We start from the raw sequence: 26,818 nt of genomic DNA, 5'->3' as shown, positions 1-26,818 counted from the left end.
CCCACAACAAGGCCAGCGCAGGGGACATCTGACCCAAAGCCAGGAGCCTCTCTGCTATTTTGGGAGCAGCCCTCGCCGGCGTCTCTCGTCGGGGCACCGAGCTGCAGGCAGCCCAAGGTGACAAAGCTGTCAGCGAGGGCCGATTCCTCCGGGTGGTGTAACGGAGCCTGGAGGCGGCACAGCAAGGTCGGGCGAAATCAAAGCTGTCACAGCTGGTTACGGCTGCGTGGCGTGAGGTTGAGTCGCCAGTTCCTTGGAGCCGGAGGATGGCATGATGCTTTGAAAAGGAGCCCGTGGCTAATCCGCACCATCCGTTGCAGCGTCAGCGCTAGGCGGTTCCTGCTCTAAGGCTGAAGGACCGCCCCAGCCTCCCTAAAACTTCTGGGTCGTGTTGTCTCGCTGCTTCAAGACTGCACCGAGCTTTTATATTTCTCCAGACAATCCTCTACCCCCTCTCCGCTTCTCTCCGACTCAGCTGCTCATCCCAATGCAAGAGTCCGCCGCATGCGCTTGTGTGATGAGTTATGCTTCAGAAGAGCTTCCTAAACCTGCTTGTTACAGATGGGGAATGGATGGGAAACCTTGGAGCTTGTGAATGGAGTTCAGCAGGGCCACAGAGAGGACTGCGTAGGGCTAGAAAGCAAAACAGGGATTTGGGGGGTTTTAAATCTAGGCTTGAAGAGAGAGTAAAAGCCAGTAGTGAGGGAGAAGGCTGGAAAATCCCAAGCAAGGCTCTACCCAGGGCTGAAGGCCAGGAGATCTTCCAACGTAAAAGCTGGCCAAGGCTGAGTCTCAAGAGGCTCCTCAAGGATGGGGAGCCATGGACAGATGTGCACTCCTGGATCCAGCTGTGCCATTGGCCAGGCTCCCCATCCAGCCGCTCCTCCCCACCCACCAGCTGCTCTAGCCCATATAGCACGAGGCAGCGTCTCTTGCTGGAGCGGACACGGGCAATTTGGGGTCAGGATGATACTTGCCATTGACAGAGTGGTGCAGACTGTCCTTTCCAACTGAAGATGGTAACAATTAGCTGGGGCACGGTGACATTTCCAGCTGGCACAGCCCTGTGCGGGGTGAACATCTGCCCGTGGCTGGAGAATAGAGGGAGATAACCAAGTGGGAGCCTTTTAAGACAATTAAGGTTTGCTGGGAAGAGGACAGCGAGCCAGGCAGCAAAACTAGTTGGACTTCACTGAAGGACTAAGAAGGGCTTTTACACCTAAAAATGTTGCAGGGAGGTGAGTGAGGAGGAAAACGACACTATTGACAAGCCAAAAGGGCCAATACCCTGAGCACTCCTTAAAGTCTTGTCCTTTGAGTGCAGAGAGAAAGGAAAGGAGAACGATAAAGAGGAAAAATGGGCTCTTGAGAAATGTTGTATTTGAGAAATTGATCTGTGTATGTTGCAGACATCATCCGGTATTCATTCTCAGGTGCTAATAACGGGATTAGTTAATGAATATTGATCCTTGGGTGGCCGTATTTTAAAATCTTTGGCCAGTATGATCCTGACAGGCAGAAGAAAGGAGATGTGGTGGCGATTTAAAACAAAAAGGGGGAGAATATAATTCTGGCAATCACCAGCCTATAAAAATGATAGAACTAATGTTCAGGAAAAAAATCATGATGAAATATTTGAGTTTGGTTCTGTCCACACAGCAGTGTCAATGAGAAGCAACTTTTCAGAAGCCAGATGCTGAATAAAACTACCATGAGACAAGAGTCAGACTTGAGGGATGGTGGGCACAGAAAACTGCCAGGTTTTGTTCTTTTCCAGCTCTTTTTGGTGTAAAGAGGAATGCTGTTAGAGAACAGCACAGCCAGAGGATAAAGACAGCGCTGCCTTTATGAGCATGTGTTTTTATTTTGACTAATGTATTTTGCTTCTTTGTCTTAGGAAATAAAAAAATTAGAAAAAAATGCATTGGTCTGAAATGTGGTTTGTACAAACTGAAAACACATTGAAATGCAGTAAGTAATCCTAAACAAGAGTGTGCTACATTGAGCAAGGCGCATTTATCAGGGTAGAACAAGAGTCAGGGCTAAAGATCAAGTTTCATTAACATCTTTGCTAGTGATCTGGAAGGACGATGCCTTCCAGTATGAAATGAGATACGCAGAGGATAGTAAATTTGAAGCAGTTTCGTGAATTATGAAGAGTTTTCCCTGGTTTTGTTCCAAACACCTGGAAATTTCCATCCAATATAAAGCACTGTTGAATACACTGAAACATCTCATCTTGTTGAGTGACATCTTCATTACTCACCGCTTAGCCCACTCAGTGTCTCTTTTTAACCCTCTGAATATACTCATGGGCATCTTTCACCGGTCTTTCTGGAGACCCAGCCCTCCTTGTCCTTAGCTGGTTTGATATTTGGAGATAACATTTCTGGAGCAAGCATGGCAGCCCAGTGCATGCAGCTGCCTTCTCCAGGTTTAGCACCTGCCTGCTTTCCCCACCTGCAATGAAAAACCACTTGAAAGTGGTGATGAGCCTTGTGCCTTCAAACATGCGTCCCATCTCCGCATCACCTTCAGTGCTCCGACCTGCTAACGTGGCTTAAACTGGTTCCACCAGGAACCTCCTAGGTCTGTGCTTGCCTACATGCTCCTCTGACCGCCTTCTCTTTACGCTGCTTTGGCGATTCACGGCTGTTGCTCAAGACCTTTCCATCCGTGAGGTCTCGAGCAACTGCCGTGAATCACTTGGGTAGCGTAAGCTGCGTCCCTGGAGCACTGAGCCGAGCTCTCCTGGCCGTCAGGAGAGAGGGAGCAGCAGAGGACAGAGACCTGGGAGCATTCATGTCTTCTCTAAGCAGGCTGGAATGACACAGGCTGTTGCTGGGGCTGATCTCATGACTTTTTGTCTTTCCTTGTAGGTAAAGCTCAATGGAGCAAGTAAATCAGGCTGGCGATGGGAAGAGCATTACCCTCAATGAAGGAGCAAGGAGCCACGATGGGGGGACCTCCATCTGTCGGCCTTGTCAGGATCTGCCTGGGATGGAGGGTGGAGGGAGAGGAGGAATAGCTGGAGATGGCAGGAAATGTGCTGTTTTCACCTGTGGTTTCAGGTGGCCTGAAGAGGGGAGGTGAATACAACGGTGACACCCAAGAGGTCTGGAGATGTGGTGGGATCTTGTCCTCAAATGCCACATTTTGCAATTCCCAGTGCTTTTGTAAAAGCCTTATTTAGGTGAGGGGGGGAGGGATCAGAAACTGTAGGACCCTCCATCATCACCCGCTGGAAGTCCTTCCCAGGAGATGGAGCAGGAAGAATCCTGGAGAGAACAGAAATAACGGATGCAGTGATGAGAGGATGGATGGATTCCCTGTAGATGAGCGGGACCAGGAGCAAAACTGCCAGGGATGGGGTCTGGATGGGTCAACCGTGGAGGCCATACACTACGAAGGGCAGGAGTAGCAGTCGTGGGGTAAAGCTTTCTGGAGAGACAATATTTATCCAGTTTCGTTTGCGGCTGCTTGAAGCCTGCTGGAGAACTTGCTCCCAAACAACCAAACAAACAGAGGAAAAAGAAATGCATGTGAATGGATCCAAATGTCTCCTTATGGCATTTTGGTTTGTTTTGTTGTTGTGTTTTCTTTTTTCTTTTTTCCTTAATGAAATGTGTTGATTTTGCATTTGCAGTGCGTCAGGGCTAATTTTAGGAACGTGCAATCATTTTCTTTAAAAAAAAAAAACAAACCCAAGGGGTTGCAAAAACCCTGCAGAAGATAATACGTGGTCTTCAGCCCCAAAGGCTGAACCTTCTGCTTTCCTGCCAGAGAAGCAGCAATCCCCGAGGTGGAAGGACAGGCTGTCTGTGAGGCCTTTCAACCAAACCATGATCCTCGAGCAGGGCAGGAGACCAAAGAAAACTGCTGCCTCCCAGCTTGGGAAGCAAACGCAGGGTGGCCTGCCCAGGGAAAGCAGCTCTGGGACCGCCGGGAGCTGGCGGGACCTGCTGTCTGATACCTCCTCGTCCCTCCTAGCCTCCAAGGGCCCTCCCGGGTTAGAGGGGGACAGCACGAGCCGGAGCTGACCTCGTTACCTCCCTTTAAGCCGCTCTTCCAGGCCATGCTGGAATTGGCCACGGCCGCCTCGTCCTCTGACTCAGCCGTTATATCTGGGGAATTTATGGCCTTTCCTTCCTGCCAGCCTTAGTAAATAACCCTGTCATCTGACTGGGTTTTGGGAACTGACCAGGACTGGGGGCCTCACAGGCGGGCTGAGACAAGGACTTGCGCCTGCGCAGCGAGCAGCATCGCCAGGGCCAGGGAGGGGTCCCCAGCAGGACCCTTGCCCACAGCATCACCGTCCCCAGTGGGACCCTCCCCTGCAGCATCACCATCTCCAGTGAGATCCTCGCCCATGGCACTGCCGTCCCCAGCAGGACCCTCGCCCGCAACCTCACCAGCCCCAGCAGGACCCTCGCCCACGGCATTGCCATCCCCAGCAGGGCCCGGAGCCAGCACCAGGGGATCTAACCCAACTTGTGTCCCCACTCAGGAAAGCAAACACTGGGCGCAGTGGTGCTCCCATACCTGCAATGCCTGGCTGGGATCGGGCTTTTATTGTCCTTTTTGTTGGAAGAGCATACATGAAACTGGGAGGAAGGCGGGAGGGAACAGGGGGATTGAGGCCACTGAAACCCCAAGTCTCCATCAGCAACGTGCTTCAGCACTGCCATTACTGCCTCTGTTTGCTTATTTAGCCAGTGGGAGATGCCCAAGTAGGAAGATGCTTTTGCCCAGGGCACCCTATAGAGGCGGGGGCTCCGGAAGGCTGACCGGAGCAGGGAGACTTATTCTCTGCTGGGAACACCTCTCTGCTCCTGGATAGACTGAAGTCACTTAGACAAGTTCCCTATAGCTAATTTAGGCATCCTGGCTTGCCCCCTGGAGGCAACCCCACGCACCGTTAATGCAGGTAATAAAAAAGACCCTAGTAGTAAGTGTGAGGATGAGTTGATGGAGAAGTTTAAGCACGTCTGAAGGGCTGCAGGGAGAAATCTGCTCTTTTGGGATGTGGAAGCAGCTCTTTCGGGTAGATGGGGCCATGCTGGACAGGGGACAGCATGAGACAGAGCCTAAATCCAGTGTCTGAGCTAAGGTGTGTCCCAGTCCTCCTGTGTTTGTCTGTCCCGGGAGCACATTCTCCTGTTGGGCATTGCTTGGGTACGGCAAGGATAACTGGTTTCACGAGCAGATAGATTAGAGAGGTATTTTAGTTCCTCATGATTAGAGAGGTCACGCTGAACCTCAGGGACTGATGTGGAAACTGCGACCTCTGTGCCAGGAATTATGAGCTGCATCCTCCTGGCATGGGCGTGGGGAAGAGCCTCTTCCTTCCTGGCTTTCCTCTTCCCTGTCATCACCTCTGCAGGCTTTGAGGACTTCTCTGAGACAGGCTCTCCACTCCCTGTGGCGTTCCTGGAGCCCGGATGCCCACAAAATGCCATCAAGCGACAAGTGCCATCTCTGTGCTCCCCCTCCAGGAGCTTACCTTTACGGAGGGTCTGCCAAGGAGCCCCTCCTCACAGGAAGACTTTTCCCTGATGCCTCCTGCACCAGCCTGTGGCTCCAAGCCCCATCCTCACCTTACCTGTCACTAAGGCTGCCGTTCCCTATTTAACAGCCCCAGAGCCCCCAAATCCCTTACCTCACTGCCATGGGGCTGTGCAACGATCTGAGCTGGGGAACTGATCCAGCATGAAGTAACCTTGCAAAGAAAAACCCTTCCCAGGCCACGCTGCTGGAGAAATGCTCCCAGAGCCATTAAGATTGCAGCTTTGATGACCAGGCACATCCCTGCATCCAGCATTGCTCCTAGAAGGCTCCAGCATGCGGTGAACCGGAGAAGCACTGAGGAATAGCATTAAACCACACGAGAGCCGATCTCCAGGCCGTGGAGTACCTGCGTGGATATGTACTCTTGAGAGCTGGGCTACAGAAGGTGGAAAGTATCCTCTGTCTCATGGCCGAGCATTAATTTACCTTCTCGTGAATGGCCGGCTGCAGATAGTATGTCATTATTTGGGTGTCCAGCGTGCACTTATCTTGTCTGTGTGTTCAGCACATTTGGTGGCGACTTCATAAATCAAAAGCTCTCAAGAAGTCTTCTGCCCCAAAAGCATTCTCGTGGGCAAGCAATCCCCAAGCGGCCCCATAGCAGTGATTAATAACACCCATCTCTCTGTTTGGGCTGGTTTAGGGCAGTGTGAATTAAAGTTCTCGCTGGATCACCGAGAAATTTGTAGGTCGGCACAACATCTCGTCCCCAGAAAGGCAAGGCAGCAAATCCAAACCCTGAGAAACACCGGAGTCAAAAATAAACGAATAAATAAAAAGGGCTTCTGGAAGCCTGGCAAAGACCCCAGGAGACAAAAATCGTAACAACAATCAGTAAATTGCCACTCCGGACAAAGATGCGGAGGCAGTCTCTAATCACCATCCTGATGTAGGGCTGCCTTAGTCATGATTTATTGATTCCCTTTGCTGGGGACGTGAATCATCGGCTCCTCGTGGGGAAGAGCTCTCCAGCTCCCCGACTCGGAGAGACACAAATCACCGGTGTGCATGTAAGCAGGCACAGGAGAGCTGAGATGCTGAAGGAGATGCTCTCGGTCACATGCCCAGCAATTTGAAAAGTCGATTAGCGCTGCTAAATGACGAGACCAGGAAAAAAAAAAATGGTGGTGGCAAAATGAGCTGGCTGAAAGGCAGTGTGGACATGGAGGAGGCTGCTGGTCTTCTCCAGGAGATAAGTAATCTCCTGTTTACCTTCAAGGGAGCAGTGGGGAAGGGGTTTCTCCCTCTGATCAAGTACCCTCCGCTCTTATCTGATCAGGTGAGAGGGTCCTCGAGTCTTCACCCACGCTGAAGCAGCTGAAAGCACATCAGGAGCAGTGATTTGAGGTCACCTACATCGCTCCAACCTGCTCTAAAACCCTTTCGTGCCCTTTCGCGCCTGACCCATACCCTCTCCTCTCTTCCCCTGAGATTGTTCAGCCGCAAGAGCTGAAATGTCCTCTCCTCGCCACGTGGCCATCCCTGCTCTCGCTGGGAGGTCTGTGCACAGAGCAAGGGGAAAATTAGGAAGGATTTAGACCTTCTGGAGAGGACTGCAAGGAGACCAGTCCTCCAGGCAGCTCTTGTCAGGCTCCACCAGCAGCTGGCTACAAGAACAACGGGCTTCGAGAGGGGCTGCGGAGCGTCCTCGTCGCTTTGCAAACACAAAACTGCAGCAATAACAGAGGAGGTGGGTGGAAGAACGGGGGCCGAGTACCAGCCGACAACCTGGGGGGCTTTCCTAAATGGTCAGGGCCGCCTCCTGGCAATTAAGCCCCAGGGCACAGGAAGGTGTGCATGGGCTGAAAGCCATCCCTGCTCCCTTCTGATTTTATTAGCGTGCCTTAGTCGGGGAGACAGATGCTGCTGCAAGAGCCATGCAGGCGGTTCCTCTGCAATCCAGAGCAGAGCGAAGGCGAGCAGGCGCTTCCGCTGCCAGGGAACGAGCTTGAAAGGGATCCAGCGGATAAAGAGATATTCAAAGTTCAGCTAATGAGTGAGATGACTCACTGGCTCAACGAGACAAAGGTTAGGCTGGAAAATAAAAATCCTCACTGCGAGGAGCGGGGTCGGTGGGGATGCAAAAGGCAGAGGATGAGGCGTAAGGGAAGGCAGCCAGTGCTGTTAGGGGCAGAGGGGCAAAGCAACGGCTGTGGCTTGGATGTGACCCCAGGTTTGCCCCAGATTTGTCCCAGGCTGGGGACATGGGGGTTGTGACAGCAACCATGGAGGTTCAGGCATGCAGCAGCTATACCTGCCTGCTCCCTCCAGCAGGCAGCCAGCCCTTCTGCAGCCCCAATGGCCCCTCTCCTCGCTAGAGCACACGGTGGCCCAAGGAGACGTCGCTTGCAAACGAAGCACGACAGACCTTCCTTCACCTCCTTCACCGACCGGCGCTGCTGAGAAGGGACAGAGGATGGCCAGACCTTAATAAAATACTAATTAGTCACTAGGAAATATCAGCCTACTTCCAACGCTCTCGTTGTTACCACTGTGCCCGAGGAAGAAAAATACTGCGGTAAACACGAGTCCTGCTCCAAAACATCTTGAAAATGGAGGCTGGAAAACGAGCACCTTCCTGCTCGTTGAGGATGCTGGCAGGCTTGGGGGTACCCAAAACCTCTGTTAGAGCATCCCTCCCCCTGGCGAGAGCATTTCCTCCCTCTCGCAGGGGGAATAGATCTCTCCCCATGGTCTTTATAACCCAGAAAACAAGAAGCTGCAGCCTGGGAGTCTATAGACAGCACAGCACGGGCACGTGTGGCATGGAGCAGGTGCAGTGATGTTAGGGGGCTCTGCTAGTGATCTTGGGACTTCATTTTTGGATGTGCTTTTATTTCCTTCACTGCTGGGTTCAGCCTGGGCCAGCCGAAATGCCACCTGAACTGCTAAACTGAAAAAAACCACTCCTTTCCTCCCTCAGAAGCTGAGAAAAAGAGAGATGAGGAGGGATGGAGAGGCTTTCAGAGAAAGCAGGGCAGGAGGTCGAAAGGAAAGTGGGGCATGGGTGGGGAAAGGAGGGATGCAGCAGGGCATCCCTGCACACAGGGCTAAAGGAGCTCAGAAATACAGACGCAGGAGCCAGCCAGGCGTTGCTGCCTGGCTGACCAAGGTGGACACTACCATCCCCCAGCAGCCCCACGGGAGCTGCCGTGTGCAGTTATTTGCGATGCTGTAGCAGAGCAGATGATGTCTCATCACCCACACTCAGGCCGGGGTTTTAGCAGCTTTGCTCCATACGGGGTGGAGCTGCTCTGCAGCACTGGATGCTTACGGGTGATGGTGGGAGCATGCAAAGCAGGGGCATGGAGACAGGGAAGAAGGGAGGTAGAGGTGGAGATGTGAGGCTGGAGGACAGAAATCACCTCCCCTGTTTTTCGCAGACAGATTTTTTTTTTTCCCCCCACCTTCATAGCCTCCTCCACGCAGTTTCATAAGCAGCAAGGTCTGTCAGTGCTGGGAGACCTGCTGCGGAGCTGGAGCTTTGCTTCTGAGCGAGGTGCAGCCAAGGAGGCAGCTCGGCTCGAGGGAGCAGTGGGCAGGATGCTCGCCCTCTCCCACAGCTCCCTTCTTTCTCCCCTGCTGCCTTTAATTTCCACGGCCAAGGGTTGGCTTCTCAGGCGCAGGCAGAGGCGAAGGGATGAAAACGAAAGGCAGCGTGATCGTCTAGAGATGCTGATAGAGGACAGTCAGACTATTTGTTCACTCCTTTCCCATATCTGCCCTCACATCTTCATGTTGGGAAGCGGGCTTGGTTATGGTCCCCAAGATCCTTGTGTTATCCTTTAATGAATATTTTTTTTGGGGGGGGAAGCTGCACTGGAAAATGAACAGCACAGGAGGGAAGGGAGAGGTGTAGCAGATCACAACCTGCTCCAGCTCCTTGCCTCCCAGAGGAACCACGGCACAGCCCTGAGCTGGCTGCACCAAACCCCTGGAGTTCAGGAGCTCGGGTACAGCATCCGAGAAATGGTGTTTCCAGAGTGGGCAGGACGCCCCGTGTCCTGCGCCTGGACCCTGTGTGCCTGCTCCATATGTGGGTGCTAATGTCACTGTCCCCAAGGGGATGAAGCAACAAGCCGGTTCCTAAAAGCGTGAGGTTGCTCGTAGTTTATTGCAATGGTCGATGGGCATTATTCCAAGGGAGCAGGATGTCAGGCAAATCTTAAATTGACCGCACTTGCAGACTTTTGTGGTCTCCAACACGCTTTGCAAGCCTTAATTCATCAATACTAGCTCTGCACATTCACACCAGCTCTGCTGTTACAGGTAGCTCTGCCAGCCCACTGGCCCTCTGTCCACTGAGACCTGTAGGACAGGCTATAAACAGTGGGGTGGGCATGCAAATCCTTCATCCTGGGCAGTGGTCAGCTAAGACGAGACTCAGGGTTAGGATATGACCCAAGGAGGGTCCTAAGCGCTTGTGACAAGGGACATTGCCTTGTCCTGGTTTTGTGCAGCACCAGGGGGGGCCTTGTTCCTTTGTGCTGCTGCCTCTTTACGAATCGTAAACCAGAATAAAATGGCACGCAGGATAGCAAGGGAGGCTTTGGATGACAGAGCAGATTGCCAAGCCTGCCTTCTCCTTCATCGAGGTGGACTGCTAATTGCCAATTCTCCGAGCTGGAGCATTAGCGAGACTCCAGGATCCCTCCTGCCCTTTGCGTTCAGCGCTCAGGACAAATCGATACGAGAGCGCGTGCTCTTCAACAGCAACCCACTGCCAAAATTTCCCGGTGAAGAAACACAGCCTGGGCTCAGTGAGGGCACCTTAAGTAGCAGCAGTCACCATCAGATCGACCGACGGACTGAATATCGCTTCAGACAGAGGAACAGAGCAAAGAGCCATGCTGGTCCGTAGGATGATTTTCTACCCGGCTTGTGTGGCCACATACGAGGGCCAAAGTCAGCTTGGACTTGCAAAGGGGCAGCTTTGGATGAAGTCAGGAGAAGCTTCATGGTTGAATTGAATTTAGAGCTTGGATGAAGGATGTAATTTCAGAGGTAAATGGGTAACCAGGGAATGAATGTCTGAGCTGGGCTTCCCAAAATGCAGCTCCAGCATCAGCAGTGTTAGAAAAGCCAACTCAAAGAGGTCTACAGCCCCATCCAGCCCCAGATGCTGTCACTGCCAGGAGCTGGACCTGCTGCTGTCACCGGAGCTGATGGAAACGCCTCGCAAGATGTGAGGGAATGGATGGGTTGAACAGAGGCAAAGGGATCAAGTCATCAGCGAGTTCAAAGAAAATGGTGACAAGTCAAATTATTTTAAAAAATTATTTCCAGTTTAGTGGTCGAAGGCAGCCACAGATTTCTCTCAAAAGTGCTACCGAAGGAGAGTGACTCAATATAATGCTTTCTGGTAACAAAAGCATTTCTAAGGCTGCACAAAGAGGTCCAGCCTGCCATGAAAAGATTTTGATTAAAATAAAACAACCCCATGACTGATTGATGTTTACAAAATAGAAACGTGGCTAAAAGGGAGCGGCAGGAACAGGATTGGGCTCCTCGCACCAAAAATCCTCAGAGCGCATTCAGCACGGCTGAGCGGAACACAGGGGAATCCAGCCTACGGCATGGAGCAAGCCGTGTTACACCAGGCTCAAATCCTGCCCCCACCTCTGGTCCTGTACCCTCCGTGACTGCAATCAAAGGCCATCTAACAGCTGCAGATTGCAATGATTTGGCTATTTTGGTAACTGTCCCACGTAGGGCTTAAACAAAGTAGTAACTGGCAGAAATACACGTGCAGATGGGGCTGGGAGAAAGGTTTCCTTGCAACAAAAAGTTTTGCCTGTGCGTATATTCTTGTGCGTCTTGAGCTAATGCTTTCCCAGGGTGGTGCTGAGGAGCTTATTAATTTTACAAGAGTGAAAAGCTACCGAAATACCCTATTTGCTTTCATCTATTGGCCCAAGATGCACGTCATTAGAGTGAAAGCAAAGGATCTTCTGCAAAAAAAAGCAACGCAGCTAAATCCTCGGCAGCTCATGGTGCTGGAAGAGCATCATCTCAGCTGCCAAAGCCAGAAGCCCCCAGGGATGCCACGAACAAAAAACACCTTGTGAAAGCTTTGAATAGAATGCCACTTGTTAAGACGTGAAATACAAATAGGTTTGTGTCTGTACGGTTGGAGTAAAAATGAGATGAGAAGGCAAATGAGAATAAACAGGTTGAGTTTAAGAGCAATTTGTGCCCAAGGGATCCAGCCACCGAGGTGAAGGCTTGACTTTGAGAAGTCAGTGACGTGTTTTCACCGCAGGCTTCCAGGCAGCGAGCGTTTCGACAAACATTTACCCTTTGCATGCAATTATCACACTTTTTCCACCTTCAAGCATAACCCGGAGGAGACTGGCCTCGCCCAGCGATGGATGAAAACCCTACGTGCACGCTCTGGCTGAGCAGAGAGGCATGAAGAAGGAGGGGACCTAATGTAAGGAATCCCTTCTGCATCAGCTCCGGCACCTGGGAGCATTTTAATTCAGGAGGCCATGCTCCCAGGCCAAACAGAGGTATTAGCACAATCATCCCTTTAATGTGACGTTATCTCATTGCTGCTGTAACTCGCCTGTTATTAGCTTGGAAACAAGCTTTACGATGGATTGACAAGGGGATAAATGGGAATAAAGGGGTGAAATGAACAGGCCAAGAGTTTAGGTTAAACGCTGAATCCTGTCCTGATGGAAGTGCTGGAAACTGCTTGCACATACAGTCTGACAAGGCTGAAGACCAGTAAATGCACAGAACAACCCTGCTCTGACAGGGACAAGGGCTGGATGACCTGTTACATCTTTCCTATCTCTACATTCGAAGCAAAGATTTTCCTTTAATTGGCTTTAAACCATCTATTTAAGTCACTTCTGCGGCTCCCAGTACTTTAGGACCTGAACAACATCCAAGCTTTTAATGTACTTATCCTCACGCTGCTCTGCAGAGGTAGGAAAATACCAAGACCTGTTTTTGCACATGGGAAACTGAGGCAAAGAGAGACCAAGGGCCTTATCCAGAGCTTGCAAGGTGGAAACAGGCGCAGAGCATCGGTACAGTTGTTGCTCTGCTTGGCAACCGGGAGCAGTTAGAAGAAATCAGTTTGTTCCTCTCTTAGGAGAAATCAGATCTCTCTCCTAGGTAAATACTCGAGATGCAAAGTTAAAACTGAGTTTTCACGACTCTTGGAGCTACGACCACTGTAGGACCACTTCACCGTCAGTAGGACACAGTGTCCCCTCCAAAGAAGTGGCCAAAAACGTAGCACGCCCCTGGGAGATGGGGACAGTGGTCAGAGAACAGCACTGACTGTGGCCAGCCTGAGGCAGGTGCTGGACCACTGTGCAGCAAGAAGGAGGGGCACATAGAGGAGGGCGCTAAATCCCTGGCCATCCTTGGAATAGGAAACCAGGTACCCTGGTGCGTTATAAAGGCAAAGCACAAGGGCACCTAACTCTGCAGGAGCATTGGGACTGTGAACATGGATTGAGTGAAGCCCAAAGAGCTCTTCAAGCTAGCTGCTTGGACCCTCCTGAGATACTTTGCTCTTCCCTGTTATCACAGCGGGCTCCAAAGCATATTTATCAGGCTTGGAGGACCTCCTGTGGACCCAAGAGTCGTGAGGAAGCTTGACCTTGCAGGACTGCTTCCCAGAGGGCACCCAGGCAGCCTGTAGCAGAAGAGGGAGATGACCCTGCATGTTCTCAAAATGTGGACACATGACAACCACCAGACCAGCAGCCTCCCTCTGACCTTGACTTAGCCCCAAAACAAATTTCTGCTGGGGTTATGGGCATGTTGCTTAAGTGGTCTCCACCTCAGGTTCTTTGTTGTTGATTAAGTGTGCCAGGTACGTGCTCATCACTGAGATCTGGCCGTGGTGGCCAGATCCATGTGGCCATGGTGCAGCCACCATGCATGGCCTTGTCTCAGACCTTCAACCAGCAGAGGTCATGCCCTGGTGACCTCCCTTTTCCAGAATCTGGTACATGCAAGGTTGAGAAAGTTTCTTGACTAGACTGGGTCTATCCTGGCCAGATGTCAGTGGTGAATTTTAAGGTGTTGTCTACTCTGTGGGTTCACCCAAACGTGCCACGTGTGCAAGAGTGTGAATCATTGCTCCAATGCCTGCATAATGCTTCCATCTTCCAGATCCTGAAATGTGCTCAACTTCACACAATTAACTAATCATATTCTAGCACAGCAGAAAAATAACGTTGGCAACATATGTGAAACACCTTGAGCACCTGTGAGCCCCTTCACTAACATCTCTCTCTTGGAGATGTATAGTAGCACAGTTGGATGCAGCTCTGCTAATGCTGGATTTCATAGAATCAGAATGGTTTGAGTTGGAAGGGACCTTAAAGACCATCTAGTTGCAACCCCACTGCCATAGGCAGGGACACCTCCCACCAGACCAAGTTTCTCCAAGCCCCATCCAGCCTGGCCTTGAGTACTGCCAGGGAGGGGGCAGCCACAGCTGCTCTGGGCAGCCTGTGCCAGGGACTCACCATCCTCACAGTGAATAATTTCTTCCTGATATCTCATCTAAATCTCCCCTCTTTCAGTTTGAAACCATTACCCCTCATCCTATCACTCCCCTCCCTGATCAAGAGTCCCCACCTCTCCTGTAGCCGTCTTTATGCACTGAAGGCCGCTAGAAGGTCTCCCCGGAGCCTTCTCTTCTCCAGGCTGAACACCCCCAACTCTCCCAGCCTGTCCTCACAGGGGAGCTGCTCCAGCCCCCTGAGCATCTCCGTGGCCTCCTCTGGACCCGCTAGAGCAGCTCCATGTCTTTGCTGTGTGTGGGGGCCCCAGAGCTGGACGCAGCCCTGCAGGGGGGGTCTCACCAGAGCAGAGCCGAGGGGGAGAATCCCTTCCCTCGACCTGCTGGCCACGCTGCTCTGGGTGCAGCCCAGGATGGGACTGGCTTTCTGGGCTGCAAGCGCACGTTGCTGGCTCATATTCAGTTTTTCACCCACCAACACCCCCAAGTCCTTCTCCCCAGGGCTGCTCTCAATCCACTCATCGCCCAGCCTGTCTCTGTGCTTGGGATTGCCCCAACCCAGGTGCAGGACCTTGTTGTGTTTGGCCTTCTTGCTCTCCACGAGGTTCGCACAGACCCACCTCTCATGTCAAGTTACAGCTTGTATTATCCCCGTACCTGCCTCAGCCAGCCCATCAAGGACACTGTTCTGTGGCACATCCAGCAAACACCTGCGTGTAGAGCTCTGCTCCGAGCCGAGATAAATACATTCTTCAACTCCCTCAACAGAACAGCTATTCACTTGGATGTTCTGCATGATTTGTCCTGCTGCCAGATTTTGAGCTTTGGTCTTCATCCAGGAGAAACAGAGACCAAGTTTGGTGGCTTTTGCCTCAAAGCATCCAAGCGCAGATTCCAGGTGTTGTGCTGACTAACCGACAGGAGCCACATCATCCGCAGAGCCAAGGTCGGTGAAGGTTGCTCTGCTGCCGACAGCAACTCCTAAGTGATGCGTCAGCTCTTCTTGAGCCAATGGCACAGCACAGTGGCACGGGAGAAGCCAGTTTTCCAGGCGCCTGCTGTATCGCAGAGCCACTGGCCCTTGCCCCCGGTGGCCTCTTCCCTTGTAGTCACGTGAAGGCAACTCCTCGGTGAGATCCCAAGGCGATGGAGTCACACCAAGGGGGAGGACTTTACTCCTGCCCTGTCTTTGCAACTAGTCCAGGACAAGGTTCAGTGTCCAGACGTGACCGACTGGCAAAGGAACAGGATTGTTCTGGGCAGTCTTTGCAAGTCAGCAGTGGCTGAGTTTTGGCAAAGACAACGGGGGCGCAGCCTGGCGCAGGAGCAGTCGGAGACGTGATTGGTCAGCATCCGCAGCAGCCCGATGGTTGACCTTTTCCTTTGCGCAATGAGGAAGCAATGTCCTTCCTCCATCCCAGGAGGGCTACACCAGACCCCAGGCGAAGGGGCAGCACTATCTCCCCCAACTTTGGTGTCAACAGCAGGTATCTGCTGCGCTTATCACCCTCAGCTCCCTTTAATCACCCACTAATGGAAAGACGCAGGTGCATCTAGAGATTGGTCTGTCATTTTTGATGCCAACGTTAAAATGAAGCAAATCAAGCCCTGCTACCGTGATTAGCATTTATAATGCTATAATCTTTGTTTCTTGTGAATTTTCCACCATATTTGAGAAGTCGTGGAAGTCTGGCGAAGTTCCCAGTGACCAAAAAAGGGGAAAAATAACCTCCCTTTTTTAAAAGGGAAAAAAGGAAGACCCAGGGAACTACAGGCCGCTCAGTCTCATCTCTGTGCCCAGCAAGATCATGGAGCAAATCCTCCTGGAAACTATGCTAGGGCACACAGAAAATAAAGAGGTGATTGGTGACAGCCAGCATGGCTTCACTACGGGCAAATAACACCTGACAAATCTGGTGGCCTTCTGCGACTGGGTTACAGCAGTGGTGAATACGGGAAGAGGAACCGATGTCATCTACCTGGACTTGTGCAAAACATTTGACACCGTCCAGCACAACATCCTTGTCTCTAAATTGGAGAGAGGTGGATTTGACAGATGTACCACTCAGTGGGTAAGGAATTGGCTGGATGGTCGCTCTCCAAGAGTCACGGTCAACAGCTCAACGTCCGAGTGGAGACCAGTGACGAGTGGTGTTCCTCAAGGGTTGGTGTTGGAACCGGTGCTGTTTAACATCCTTGTCAGTGACATGGACAGTGGGATTGAGTGCACCCTCAGCAAGTCTGCAGATGACACCGAGCTGTGTTGTGCGGTCAACACGCCTGAGGGAAGGGAGGCCATCCAGAGGGACCTGGGCAGGCTGGAGAGGTGGGCCCATGCAAACCTCATGACATTCAACATGGCCAAGTGCAAGGTCCCGCACCTGGGTCAGGGCAATCCCAAGCACAGACACAGGCTGGGTGACGAGTGGATTGAGAGCAGCCCTGGGGAGAAGGACTTGGGGGTGTTGGTGGGTGAAAAACTGAGTATAACCTGGCAACGTGTGCTTGCAGCCCAGAAAGCCAATCGCATCCTGGGCTGCATCAGGGCCAGCGTGGCCAGCAGCATGAGGGAGGGGATTCTGCCCTTCTACTCCACTCTGGTGAGACCCCACCTGCAGTGCTGTGTCCAGCTTTGGGGTCCCCAGCACAAGAAAGACATGGACCTGCTTGAGCGGGTCCAGAGGAGGCCATGAAGATGCTCAGGGGCTGGAGCAGCTCCCTGTGAGGACAGGCTGAGAGAGTTGGGGGTGTTCAGCCTGGAGAAGAGAAGGCTCCGGGGAGACCTTAGTGCATCATCCCAGTGCTGAAAGGGGGCTACAGGGAAGGTGGGGAGAGACTCTTGGTCAGGGAGGGGAGCGATGGGACAAGGGGTAATGGTTTCAAAGTAACAGAGGGGAGATTGAGGGTAGCTGTTACGAAGAAATTTTTCCCTGTGAGGGTGGTGAGACCCTGGCACAGATTGTCCAGAGAAGCTGTGGCTGCCCCCTCCCTGGCAGTGCTCAAGGCCAGGCTGGATGGGGCTGGGAGCAACCTGGTCTGGTGGGAGGTGTCCCTGCCCATGGCAGGGGGTTGGACTAGATGGTCTTTAAGGTCCCTTCCAATCCAAACCATTCTATGATTCTATAAAGGTGCTTCAGTGAGACACTCCACAGCCCACCCGTGCAATCAGACCTTCTGCATAAATGGTCCTACTTGTCCTATAAACAGATCCAGACCCTTAACTTGTCAAACCCTGGCATCTGCTTGAAGGGTACCATGTGCCTGTTGAGTTCACGGTATAGTACCGAGTTAATCTCTACAACATCTTTTCATTGCTGGTGGAAGTACCTCCACTTATATATTATGGCAATGGCCAGTTCAAAAATCTGTTGCTATGGTACCATAAATCAGAAAGTCCGTGAGCCAGTTCTACCTTGGCTCCCCAGAGACCTCTGCTCAAAGCAAGGCTCATGGCTTCATTTATGTTTCTCCCCAAACGCTTCTTAAGGATCTTGAATATCCTTCAAGGCTTTGTTTTTTGCCTCTGGCACAATGGACACAGTGTTGGTCAACCTCCAATATGCAGTGGGGATCACAAAAAGGGTGGTTTTGTCAGCAGATGTTCTACTGGCATCTCTCAGTTTGGCCAAGGCATCTTCTGTATTGCAGTGGTGTTGGTCCTGCATTTCCACATCACATGGGGGAGGAGTGGGGTTGTGTAGAACAAGGGAGCCCAACAAGACTCTCATGGACCACATCAGACATGCTGGGAAGTGCACGAAACCACGGTTTGTATTATCAAGTTTTAGAGTCATGGTAGGATCTGATGGCTTTATTCAGGCAAGCTATAATACACCAGTTGGTCTTTTAATTTGCTTTTCCTTTTCTCAGCTAATGCGCTGATGAAAGCCTCTCCTGCTGAACTAAGACCCTGCACTGGTGGAATCGTAAGGGGAACGGAAAGACACAAAGCGTTTCTGTACTTATAGTAGGTATTTCTAATTTCATCCCATCAGGCTGAGGTCATGATTCATTGGTATTTCTGTAGTTATTTTCATCTCCTGAACATTTCAGAGACCCAAAAATATCTGAATGCTATGGTTTTCTAATATCTTTGATGGGTTGTTTGTTTAAAGGAATTTTTGGGGAAGAACAAGGGAAACATCCCTGAGTCTTATCTGGAAATTGGATCTTTTGAAGCGTTCCCCTTTCTGTTTGGCAGTAAGCTGAGCTAAGCTGCTGTCTCTTTTGGAGCAGTTAATGCCATTGAGTGATGGAGATGTGTGGTTTTAAACTTCTAGGTGGAACTTAAAGATGGGTTAGTAAATCACCCAAAACTTCCCATCAGATGATGCATTGTCTTGCTTCTAAAGTTGCAAAGTGAAATATCCAGGCAGAAGTTTCCTACGCTGTTTTGTACTGCTTCTGCTTAACCTTCAGCCAAAATCATTCATCTGTTTCTAAGAACAAGGGTAAGGAAACATAAGATGTTTTTCTCTTTTAAGAAAATGTCTGTGGATTCGAGCTTATTCGGAGTAGGATTGTCCTTCGGATTCCTGTGAATATCTGCCTGAATGCAATCATTTAAAAAATGCCCACTGGCCAGCGTTCAGGTGAGGTGTCTTTGATGAGATCAGCTGAAGCCCCAGCAGACTCAAAGTGCACCAGGTGCCCTCCCTCCACCTGGTGACAGAGCAGGACTATCCCTGAACCGTCAGGGCTGTCAGGTCCATCAGCCAGCTCGGCGGGGTTCGACAGCGAGCAGCCAAAGAACGACGCTGATTAGCTGCTCATTAACTGAGCACAGCACATCCTGAGCGCTGAACAAGGCAGCAGTTCAGCGCAAAAAATAGCATGGGAGTGCGTAATTGAGGGCTACCAGGACTCACCCACACAAGACGGATCGTTGCAGGTTGCACGGATATTTTTGTGCCAGGGTCTTCCCACCTTGCGCTTGCTCGTCTTTGCTTGGCTAGGATGCTCCAATGCAAACGTGCCTGGGTGAGAGCTTCTGAGTTTATCCGCTCAGTTTTTCATACTGTTTTGGGAAAAAGTATTAAAATGAAGGGAATACAGGTGTCTTGTATTGGTAAGGATCAAGAGCAGCGATTTGTCCTTCCCCGTGCCCCAAAAGGACCTTGCATCACTCAGATGTGCCATACAAAGCGTGGTAGGGCAGAGGTTTCGTGCTGTCGATCCAAGAACCACATTCCTTCCTCCCAGTCTGCAGCAAGACAGAGTGAATGTCCCAGCAGCACGTCCCAAGCGCCTGCGCCATCCCACCCAAGTATTTGTCACAGGTTCATCCGTGGTGGCAGGACCAATGTGACTCTGCCCTCGCTCCCCAGAGCCCCCTGTGCCACCCCATGCCAAGCCACTGCTCCAGTTTCAGGGTGAACACGTGGTGCTTACTCAGAGGGGATGAGGTAACGTCCCTGTCAGCAGTGACGCCACCGCCTTCCCTGCAAAGCACCCTTCTTATCGCCCTCTCAGTCATGTTTTCCTGGCAGGCAGCCCAGCCGAGGGATATGGTAATCTCCCAAATGGTATCAGACAGGGCAATCGGCTGAGGCTGGAATATCTCACCGCAACGTTCAGGGTGATAGCGTCCGTCTACATGGGGAGATGAAGGCCAGCAAGACAAGACAGAGATTTCTGGCTCCTCACCCCCTCTGTCTCTCACCTCACCTCGTTCCTGTCTGCCGTCCCCATGGCTCTGTCCTTGGCCAGTGGGCTCTCTTCCTGCCTGGTCTTTGGTCCCTGCCTTGGGCAGAGCCCTGCAAGGCAGCAAGTCCCTCCTGAGGTCCCTCTGCTCCTGAGGACCCAAAGAAATGCTGAGTCTCTCTTTGGATGGTTTTTAGTCTCGTGGTATTTAAAGGGAATAGAATATTGGCCAGCAATAGGAGAAAGGTTTGAGTTTGCCTTGACCAAGCCTGGATTTGATGTGGTCCCTGTCTCACAGACCAACAGCAGCACATGGAGGATCCTTGCTTTCAGACCTTTCAGAGTTAATGGGATCAGTCTGGTGCTCTCTGCTGGCCCTTCCAGGGCATACAGGTGGTCTCCATGGGGTCCTTCATCTGGAAAGGGATTGAGATCCTAGGTAGCGAGTGTGGAGGCAGCATGGGAACACTGCGAGAGCAAAAATTCATCCCACAAGTCCTGCTAAGAGACCAGAGGTATCAGTGGCTCTTGCTGGGCTGCTCAACCTTCTTTAGCTCCAGGCAGGAGAAGGATGCTCTCTTGAGATGCAGAGGACACCAGTGGCTCTTCACCAGAGATCACTGCCCCACCATGAAGACCTCCATGGTGAGACCACGTTTCAAGGGAAATCAGCTCCTACAAAGCAGCCAGCAGTGGTGAGACAGCACCCTCCCACGCTGCTGGCAGGTTGGCCCCATCCTCCAATGCAACAGCTGGATGGAGAAGAGGACACGGTCTGCAGCCCACCGGGCTGCCCTGGCATGGACCCCCTTGCTCAGGTGGGAAGGATGGCGAGAGCAGACATTTAGCATACACAGGAGAACAAAATCGAGTTGTCCTAACGCACAGCCCAGCCCAGCTTTTAAAAACCAGGCTTGGTTTTTCCTCTGGTTGGCGGACTCATGTCTCATGGTAGGTTTTGGCGTTGCTGATTCGTGTTATTTTATTATAAATCTTGTGATATTTCATGCTGTCTTTGACGCAAGGGAGCCCAGAGTCACGTGGCTCTGTGACAAGGAGCTTTTATTAGGGGCAAAAATAGACTGGTATATTTGTGGTCCTCCTGCTACCAGGAAAGCAGGAAAATATGCCCCCTAAAGGTTCAAAAAGCAGGCACAGAGAGAAAAAAAACACAAAACACAACCCAAATCTGTATGATTGTTCTATAAAATCCCATGATTTTTAACCTGCTGTGATTTTTCCTGGTGCTGGTTCACATCTCCTGCTTTCCCGAGGGCAGCCACTGCGACGGCTTCCAAGCTGTTCCCTGAAATGTGGAAATCCCCCTTACACAAACAATGGCACTGTTAGTCTTGCTGATTTTCTGGAAGCACAAAAACATGTTTGTTTTCAGCCATGATCCACTGAGGGAATTTCCTCACTGATTTGGATTTTGAGATTTTTATTATTATTATTCCTCTGAAAGCCATTTTTGCCAGTTTCCAAGAACTTTAATAAACTACAATTACCAAGATTAAGAGCATTATGTGGTTGGCATCCAACACAGAAACAGACCCTGAATTGTGATCACTTTGGTGGAAATTGGCAGAAAGAGCTGAGTGAAATGACCCCTTTTCCCGGAGAGTCTGAGAGCATGAAACCGATGTGCTCCTATTTGGGATAACAGGTTGCCTTTGGCAGGAGCTTTGTGCCCGTGGAAGCGCAGGTAGCTGCCCAAAGTGCTGTGCTGTGGCCAATGGGCAGGGGAGACCTGCCTGCACTATCAAAAGGTGCTGCTGGCAGGTTAGCAGGTTCTGGGGAAGGAGGTTCAAGGGCATTTCCCAATAGATAAATACACTGTGAGCTCTCACACATCAGCAGGTAGAGTGGCTGAGCCTCCAAAGGTCCAGCTTCTCATTTATCAAGGAGATAAACACGCTGGAGTCCCTGTCTCCACCCAACATGCCCCAGAGGTTGCTGCTGGCCACCCCGTCCTATGTGTCCCCTCCCCGCTGCAACACGGTGCACAGCTCTCAGCACAAAGTTGATGGAAGGATGGTTGAAGAAGAGGGAAAAGGACTCAGGTCATCACCTGGATGGGCGATGGGGAGGAACACACTGTCTTCACAAGAAGCATGGGAATGTCAGTCTTGGAGCTGGTGCTGGGTTTGAGGGCAGGGAGTTTGTGACTCATCTGGAAGAGGATCCGTCCTGGCGTGTGGAGGTTGGAGGAGGAGCTGCTCCCTGGGAGGAGCATCTCCAACTGCATCACCGGTAAATGGTCTTGTGGTTCCTGGAGCTTCCTTGCTGTTCTTGCTTCAGCTGCTTAGGTGCCCCTGTCCAGAGAAACACAGGTAATACCGTCCTAGCGGGGATGGCGGTGTGCCACCAGCAGATAACAAACACTGACCCACCTCATTGAGACTTTTTGGAGCCAGACAAGTTGTAGCACTTGGAGCTCCCAGTGCCGCCCTTCCTTCCTTTTGTGTATTACTGATGACCACAGCCACCCTCTCCCTACGCTCCGAGTCTCGATGGCACGTGGAACCCACCGATCCCTGCCACGTAACCGAACAATGTCAGCATGCAGAACATGCCATCCAAGCCACACAGACACAGAGCAGCCGGCAAGTCAGCTTTGGGAGAGCACCGGGTGCCTCAGCAGAGGGATCTTTGCAGCGTGGAAGATCTGAAGTGAGGTCTGATCCTCCCAGGAGCTGCAGAGGTGGGGAGTACCATGAAGGCTCAATGCACATCCCTCCTGTGGGAGGAAGAAGCTCCTCTGCCAGTTATACACATACAGATCTTCCCAGCAGGGAGACGGCAGCTATTCAAGAAGGAAGTCTTTGAAACCATACTCTGCTGCAAGTAACTCAGGCATCCGCAGTGACCCCAGGATGAATAAGTAAGAAGCTAGCTTTTTTTTTCTAAAAGAGGTTGAAGGATACGTGGAATTTCCTAAGATCAGCAGCAAGGGACACAATCATATTCATTTCTGTGACCACGTAGCTTTGGTTCTAGAGCTGCCAGGCACTTCAGCAGCTCAGCACATCCATTGGAGGACAGGAACTGCTGTTGAGTACGGTGGGCCTTTCCACCCCAGATACTCAGTGGAGACCCAGGAGATGCTGAAAATTCTCCGATATCCGTTCCCATTCAGGCACCCACAACCACGGAGCTTTGCAACAACATCCACACCTGCCCTTTGTCACAAGAGCAGTGCTCCCCTCTGGCTCCTGAGCTCCGGTCACACCTGCAGCTCAATGGTGGGATTGCAGCCAGCGCAGGAGGATGAGGACCATCCCCCCCTTCCTGGCTGTCTGGGCTGACCCTGAGATGTCCAGCAGCCAAATATATCCCGATGGGCTCAGCAGAGCATCCCACAGACTGACGTCCAGCACCCAGCTAGGTCTTGATGCGCTCAGGAGAGCATCCTGCAGACGGACACGCTGCTTTTCCCATGGTGGGTTTCCTGCAACGCTCCGCCAGCAGGATAACTGCTTCGCCTGTGAAGGCAGGACTTAATTAGAAGAATGTGGAGAAAGGCAGATTTTGTCATGTAAATGATTCCTGTCACAGGACACATTCTAAATTTGGATTCTGAGGCTGGGGTTGAGCAGAATAATCTGTGCCGTAGCGTGGCAGCTGTCAAAGGTAGGGAGAAGCTTTGAATGCCTACAGGAGTGATGGCTGGTGCCTTTTATTTCACTGCTGGGTACATTTCATCCTCTGAGCACATCAAGTGATTACATATTGCTGGACAAGCACGATCCTGTGAGACAGGCTCTATTATCCCCACTTCTTTTAGCTAAGGTAGCCAAAAACCCCAAGCGCTTGTAGGCAATAAAAGGAGTTGTTATCAGGGACATGATTTGATCCTGCGATTTCCAACCCCTCAGGCCATGAGCCAGTATCACAGCCTGTTTCTGTTTAATATTTACCTTCTCCATTGCTCAGTACCACACAGCATCACAACGGGAGGCAGTGCTTTCTGCTCAGCTCCGCCTGGTAATGGTGGCTCTCGCTGTGTTTTCCTTCTGATGCTGCACCACAAGGTACCTATTTCTTTAAAATAACAACTTCTAAATAAAAAAACCCAGTAGTTCGTATGGATAGCAACAAATAAGGTCCCTGATAAGGATGCATTTCGTGTGTGGTTTCTCTAGTGCCTCGTAGGATGGAGCCTTAGGCTCACCTTGCTTGCAGGTGAAGGTCTTACAAGACTTCATCTCTACCTGGATTTCTAGGGGACTTGTGGTCAGTCTGCAATCTTTCTCTTCCTTGCTGCTCCCCTTTGCCTGCTTGCTTTCATTAAACTTCCAAAAATTTTGCGCTTGTAAGTTCTCCATCTCTCTATCAAACTCAGCTGAAGATGTCTGACAGGTTCACCAGCTGCGAGAGGTGTGGGAGAGACAGGTACATAAGCATGAACCCAAACGCACAGTGCTCGAACGCTTAACCTTGCTTCCTTGGGAAGGCAAAGCTAACAGGGAACAGTGAAAGTTCTCTTTGGAAAATGGCTGGAACAAATCCTGCCGAATGTATAATGTGGGTAATCTTCCAGTGGCTGGGAGAAGTGCTAAGATAACCAGAGCGGAGCGATAAAGTGCATCATTCATAAGCACCGGCTTCTTTAACAAATGTGGCTCCTTATTATGCTCATGAAATATACATGGAGAAATCACAATTTCTGACAGTGTTCAGCATTTGCAATCGCTTGGTTCGACGGTTTAACTCTGCACGGACCAGGCGCCGGCGCTGCTCTGGAGCTGATCCCATTTGGATGGGTTTGTTTTGGCTGGCCGGAAAGTATGGCTGCTCCTTGTCTGGCTGATTATTTAAACAGCTTCAGCCTTGATGTAAATCCCTCGTCTGTGAAATTCCGGTTGTAAATTTGACATACAGTTTCTATACGCCAGTAAAACTTGACCTGGACCAGTAAAACCCTTAATGAGCTAAAGAAAAAACACCCACCCAAACACAAATCTAGCAAATCTCTTGTAGCATGGAAGGAAAAATGGGCAAAATACTGTTGGCAGCGTTTACTGAAGGTCCTCCATCAGCTTTTACTTTTGTGACCCACAGAGCACTTCCATGGCATATTAAATCAAACAGACCATCCTAATAAATCGTTTTCAGGAACAAAACCACCGAGGAAGAGGTCCAAAAGTCAGACTGCTTGCTATGCCATCACGTATAGCAGCGATCCGCCCTGCCCCCCCCCCGACCTCTCCATCTGCAGCATGCGAGAAGTAGCAATTAGCCAGCCTGGGGGAGTGGTCCCTGTGTGGGCTGAATGACACACTGAGCCCAAAAAGTTCAGGTGTGAGCCCCGTTTCACAGGAAACCTGGCTTGGGTTCAGCTGGCCAGTGGTGAATTGAGCTGTAAGGTCAAGCTGAGTTTGCAAAGCAGAAAAACCAGGTAAGCAGCAGCCTAAGATCACGCCCAGAGTGCCCCGATCCCGGAGCGGTGGCCGAGCCATGTGCCAGGCTCCGGGACACTAGGTCCTGGGCTCTGGCCCATTTCCCACTCAAAGTCGTGGTTCTGATTTTGGAGACCTGATCCTGAGCTTGGCTCGCCTCCAGGGTGGAGGAAATTACTCTGGTGACTCTGGCAGCAGCGGCAAAGAGGAAATAATAAAGAAATCCTTGAAAATAAAAAAGACACTATCATTAGCAAAGGACAGTGAATGCCCAGTGGGGTTTTTATGGGTTTTTTGGTAAGATCCCTATCCCAGCTGAACAATCAAACCCAGAGAGAAGCAGCACATTGTTCATATTCTTCCTGTACCTGGGGACTGTACTTAAGGACCAGGACTCGGCTGTACAAGGAGTGGTACAAATCCAGAGCAAAAGGACTGACCTCACCCCAACAATGGCTTTTACCTTCTGTGTTTTACAGGAGACAGCAGATGGACTCAGATTTAAGGATAGATAAATGGATACGAGATTTCGGTGACAAAGCCATCTGTCTAGCCAAAGTCACCCACTTCTGTAGTCTGTGAGGACTGGATCCACCCACTTGTGTTGTAGAGCCAGACTCCAAGCTCAGTGATTTTTCTTATGGTTGAGTGTGATGTCTGCTTTACAGATGAATTGTGCTCTAGGGGTACGTACTTCTCTGCATTAATTGCAAAAGCAGAGCAGGATTTAGTTCTGGTTTTGTCATCTATAGGCAACAGGTCCCAGGCAGATGTTCAACAATTCAGCTCTTTCCCGTTAGAGATAACTTGGTTTGGTGTCTTGGTTCATTTGTATTTCAGGCTTAAGTGATGGACAAGCAAACGGGCATCTTCAGGATACTCTCATGAGTTGACCCAATGGCAAAAGGACTGGTGTTCAGAAGGACCAGTCCTACCTCTTCTCACCCACTGCCACCTGACCAGTGGCTTCTCCTAGCTTAAAAGGCCCTGTAGGAGCACAGTTAAATAAGGCCTTTGATATTTTGGTGCAACGTGCTGTTCCAGCTGGAAGACGGGGGTGAAGTTGCCTGCTGTGCCACAAGTTTGCTTTTTGGTTCTGTGTGCTTGGACAAGAAGAACTGACTGGTCCCCCACCCATCCATCCCAGTTCAGTGCCTTCTTTGAACTCCTGCATGCTGGGAACTGGAGGGGTCGTCTTGAATGTACTTGGGGACACATGGCCAAAGAGAGAAAACACCTTTTGAGGCATCAGAAACAAGCCAGCCAAGAAGCTCTCATTGCCTTTGGGTTAGGCTGGCTTCGTGGACATGCTTGTGTCTGTGCACCGACCCCATGAGCCAACTCTGGGCCAAAGACAGAGTCCTTGGTGTGGGTCAGGCTGTCTCCCTTCCTCCCCAACCCTGTCACCGACAAAGAGCTGGCTGACAAAATGAAGTTGCAATGGCTCCGTCTCCATGAGTCCTTAATTTCTGCTTACGTAAATAAAAGGTCCAGTGGGTGACAAGACCAACCGCTTCTGCTGGTTTGTCCCACTGGATGCAGGGGGCTTGGCGTGCCAAGGGATCTTAGGTTTTGGTAGGGTTTTGTTTTCACGTTGTTATTTTGAAATGACAAAGCCACCTTGCATTTTGATGCTAGACGTCGGCAGAAGCAGCCCCACCACTTTTATGTGCCAGGACGAGGCACGTGCAGGGAGCTGGGTCCAATTCTG

Source organism: Leptosomus discolor, chromosome 1 (assembly GCF_034619465.1).
Source record: "Leptosomus discolor isolate bLepDis1 chromosome 1, bLepDis1.hap2, whole genome shotgun sequence".
Taxonomy (NCBI): Eukaryota; Metazoa; Chordata; class Aves; order Leptosomiformes; family Leptosomidae; genus Leptosomus; species Leptosomus discolor.
The sequence above is the reverse complement of the archived record's forward strand: the minus strand, read 5'-3'. Positions refer to the sequence as shown.